Raw genomic sequence first — 4,936 nt, 5'->3', positions numbered from 1 at the left:
CTTAAATAATTAAATATTTTCGAGAAAAAATTAAACAACACAACAGCAAGGCTATCAACTCAGGTCCTGCTTTGGAGTATTAATCCAGCAAACTTGTAGGAAGATCGATCTTTGACCCACACGCCTAGAAAATCGACACTGAAGGCTCTTTAATGGGATCTTCTTATGGTGCGGTTGACTAGTAATCCGTGTGTGTTGGCTCGTTATTAATATCAAACCCATTTTGAGCACATTGAAACTGACTAATAGCTTAGATGCATAGAGTGTAGGGCCTATTAGACTCGCCGATATTCTGGTGGTAGATTTCTCGTTATCGATTGCGGTAAAACTTTAAATAAACGGAGGAAAACATAGAAAAACGATTCATGTTAAAGAGCCCTTTCGTCAACGTGTGGGGGAAACTCTTGAGGTTGACACATGAAGGTGAATGGAGCATTCATATTACTTCGGTCGCCCTCTGAAACTGACCAATTGTAGGCAGGGTTCCGAAGCCAGAAAGAGCATCGGTCACCAGCGAAGTTGTCAAGCTAGCTGTTATAACTCCCCACAAGCCTGTTTGGGTCATCCTTTCCTTATGATGCACATCTTCAAGCATAACCCAGACCATTGCACCAACCAACAAATGGCACGAGGTTGGGAACGGGAGCACATGGTCAATCATCCACCTGGATAGTTGGTTGAGGTTAAGCGGGTCTTCATACAACGGTGTAAAGGAACAATGCGCCCCGCAGAGCGAGTTGCGCACTGGGCTTGAAGCTGGGTATAAGTATAAAACTAAGTTCATCTGAAAAAGAAAAGCATCGGTTAGTTTTTTGGTCACTACCGTGGCAAAGGTTTCAAGGCCAGTACCTTAATGAGAATGGTGTATGCTTGGTTTAAGTTCACTTTCTGGTCTGAATTATAAAACATAATTGCAAACTCATTGCCGTCCCCGAGATGCCATTGTCGAAACAAGGAAATTTAGATACTGCGACGTTGCTGAAACATAATGTAGTTCGCGTCTGAAGACGAACAAGACTGACATGCACGCATATATGAGCGCTGCCCACGCCTATTGTGCTTGGTGGCCAGAAAGTCAGGGTTGGCAAAGAAGGTGTAATTGGCCTCTTATCAGCCTCCACGAAGAGGCTTTACGTAATGTTTATGGCTGATTAAATTTGTTGGACCACGAAATATGTTATCATCCAGCACCATGTTTACACATTAAAATATGAATATATCCGTAGTTCGACCCCACAAAACCTATAAATGAAGCTGTAAAAAGATTATTACACCAATCATTATAGGTATTTTCCAAATTTTAAAACATCTTACCATAATTTAACATGAAAAATGTGTAAATTTTAATAATTTCTTTAAATAAACAAAATTATTACATGAGAATTGTCAAAAGTTTGAATATGAGAAAAGTCAACACAAAAAAGAATTGGAGGAAAAAAGTGATGCCCTTGTATATTTTTATAGAAAAATCGATTTGTATAGTTTATCATACCCTTTTTCCTCTGAATAAAAAAGTAGTTTTATAAAGCGACAACATTCTTATTTCTAAGGGCGTTCAAGATGGCGGCGTTAGAGCGAGAAACTGCTTACATCCGGCACCTTCTATAATTCCATCATGCTGATATGCACGTCACCTACATAAATTTGTCAAAAAATGTTTACCTCAATTAATAAGTTTAGCCGATTATTAATTTATCCAATTAAAAATTTGGATTGATGGTCAACAAGGAAAAATGCTGAAAATTTCCAAATGGGAATGTTAAAAAAAAAAGAAACAAAGATATTAATTAGCATGCGAAAAACAAATACCTTGGCTATGTTCAAAATACTCCGCCGTCCATACATAAGTGATGGCTCAATTTCGCTCTTTAATTATTAATTTGTTATTTAAGTTTAAGGCGCCCGATGTATGCTGAAATCAACACACACACGAGAAGCCAATTCGTTAGCTAAATAAACAAAGGATAGTTGATTTACGACTAATGCAATCAGACTACCTTCCAACACTACCACTACAACACTGAATTTTCTTTCGTTCGAAACAATACTGTGCGTAGAGTAAACAATTTTTGAACTTAATTACTAAATACTTTAGAATTGTATAGACTAATGTTTGTATTAATTAGCCATTATAGGAATTTTTTAAAGAAGGTTGCCGCCCAAGACGAAAATGCTTGAAAAACTTCCGCAAAAAAGCGTACGGCTCGTGTGATGATACTTGAAGCATCGAACGTAGTTTCCAGACCAATGCAATATTTAACATACAAAGTTCTGCCACAGAGCACAGCAAATTTTGCGATCGATTTTTAACTACCTTAAGATTTAACTACAAGGATGAAATCTTTAACAGAGCAAAATGCTCCAAGATAATGAAAGAAAATGATAAAAAATCCCGCAAGGAAGAATTCCAGATATAAAGGTTTTTGCGGAACGGGGGTGTCGCATCAGACACAATAATCATCTCACAAAAACAAGCCTTCCCTTGAGCTACACACTCTATACCTTATAAGAAGATTAGAAACCGGTGACAATGTAAAACTTTTTTATCGTTGACTGAATAGATAAGAAAAAATAGAAGGGGGAACTTAGCTCTGAGGTCAAAGACAATAAAAGACATAGTGTCGAAGCCGCTTAGAAATAAAATTCTAATTGAAAAAACCTTTTTCAAACTTTTGATGTTTCATTGCCGGGACTTGAACTTAGGAACTTCGTTGTGGTATCAAGGTGGCTGGCATGATTTGTGATAAACTGAAAAAATACACAAAAAATGTGATTTATATTATGAGACAATTTTTTTCCTCTTTATGAAGAATTACGATTGCCGCTAATAACGTTTTTTGCGATTACCATTTAATTGTTTACATAGTTTGGTAATGTGCACTCTTCATTGTTTTATAATTTTGCTTTCAATAGCTTTTGGGGAGCTTCTTAGTTCTTATCGTCTTAAAATTAAAATTCATTATGAATGCGTTCTTTTTTAAGGACACAAATTCCGCCACTTTTTTGCTCATTTATATAAATTTAATGCTAGCAAAAAAAATTGTTTCGGTTTAGTAAGTACCAAAAACAGCAATATTTAAAATATTTTAGAAATATTTACTTGAAACCAATAGCTGTGATGTCTTTAAATTGATATACCTATGCACTTAAGCTTTATATGGACTGCCAAGTGTTTAACTTTATCTAAACTTAGGAAATTGTTGCGCAGAAAATTTCTTTACTTACTTAATTGGCGCTTAACCGTTTATACGGTTATGGCCGTCCAACAAGGCGCGTCATTCGCTTTTTTCTCTGCCAACCGACGCCAATTGGTTACCCCAAGGGAATTTAAATCGTTTTCCACCTGGTCCTTCCAGCGGAGTGGAAGGATTCCGATAGAAACACTTTCTTCGCCGAAGCGTCATCTTTCATTCGCATAACATGGCCTAGCCAGCGCAGCCGCTGCCTTTTAATTCGCTGGACTATCTTGATGTCTGCGTAGAGCTCGTACAGCTCATCGATTTTCTTTTGCCGATAGAGAACTTAACTTATCAATTGCCTACCTAGTCCAATATAGCATTTATTGGCAAGAGTGATTCCCTGCTGGATTTAGGAGCTGATGTTGTTGTTAGTGTTAATGCTTTCCCAAATAAAATAAAAATAAATGTAAGGCGCGATAACCTCCGAAGAGATCTAAGGCCGAGCTTCTCTTCCAATTTGCGTCGTGCTCCTAGAAAAATTTTCTTCTAATTGAAAAACCTTATTTCAAAAACTTTGATATTGTTTTGCCCGGGGTGTGAACCCAGGGCATACGGTCTGGTACGCGGAGCACACTACCATCACATCATGGCGGCCGCCAAATAAACGAATCGAAATTATGGCTGCCAACAGTACCGTGGTTGCCAAGACGCATATGCGTTGACTCTTTGCTCGATGACAGCAGGTACTTCGATTTGTCCTCATTCACCGTCAAACCTATCTTTACCGCTTCTTTTTCCTGTTTGGAGTAAGCAGACTAACGGTGTTTAGGTCGATGATATAAATGTCATCAGCATATGCCAGTAGTTACACGCTTTTATAGAATATTGTTCCAGAGCGGTTCAGTTCTGCAGCTAGTATAGTTTTCTCCAGCATCAAATTAAAGAAATCGCACAATAGGGGGTCACCCTGTCTGAAATCTCGTTTAGTTTCGAACGGCTCGGAGTGGTCCTTTCCAATTCTAACTGAGCTGATGATGTTGCTAAAAGTCAGTTTGCTTAGCCGTATAAGTTTTGCGGGGAAACCAAATTCTCTCCATTTCATCTTTACACTCTTCTCCACTTCCGTGACCGAAAAGTGTATGTGTCCACGATTCATCGCAACTAATTCAACTATAGGTTATACACTGTGACCAGTAGAAGGCCCGTGTCTCCGCTGTTAATTACAGCTCGTTCTGCAACGAGTTATTTAACCACTGCCGCGAGTCTTCAACAATTGCCGCTAGATGGGTTTCCTAAACATTATCTAAGTATTTTTTTACACACAAATGTAGATGTATGTATATATGTACATATATGTAAAAAAACACGGATATTGATTATCAAATGTTAAACATCATATTTGTGTGTTAAAAATTCGTGGTGGGCGTATATGGGTTAAGGCTCTATGTATATATATGTAACTGGACTGTCGGCTTCTGAGTTAATTTGCGATTAATTCCAGTTTTTTCCTGTATCACGTAAAGAAATCCCTACTTTCTGAGGTGCAAAATAAGTCATGTGAAATGGCACGTTTTGTACTTATTTTTCAGTGAAATAGTTAAGTGTGCAATTTACAGAGTTTGAAAAAAAAAAATTGTTGCTAAACTTTATGTGTCATAACTATAGAGCTAAAGCACCCCCATATTTGCTGTAATATACTTACATATTTACACAACCAACTGCGAAAGTGCAATTCTCGTATGTAACTCACAATCAAC

Source organism: Eurosta solidaginis, chromosome 5 (genome assembly GCF_040869045.1).
Source record: "Eurosta solidaginis isolate ZX-2024a chromosome 5, ASM4086904v1, whole genome shotgun sequence".
Lineage (NCBI taxonomy): Eukaryota > Metazoa > Arthropoda > Insecta > Diptera > Tephritidae > Eurosta > Eurosta solidaginis.
The sequence above is the reverse complement of the archived record's forward strand: the minus strand, read 5'-3'. Positions refer to the sequence as shown.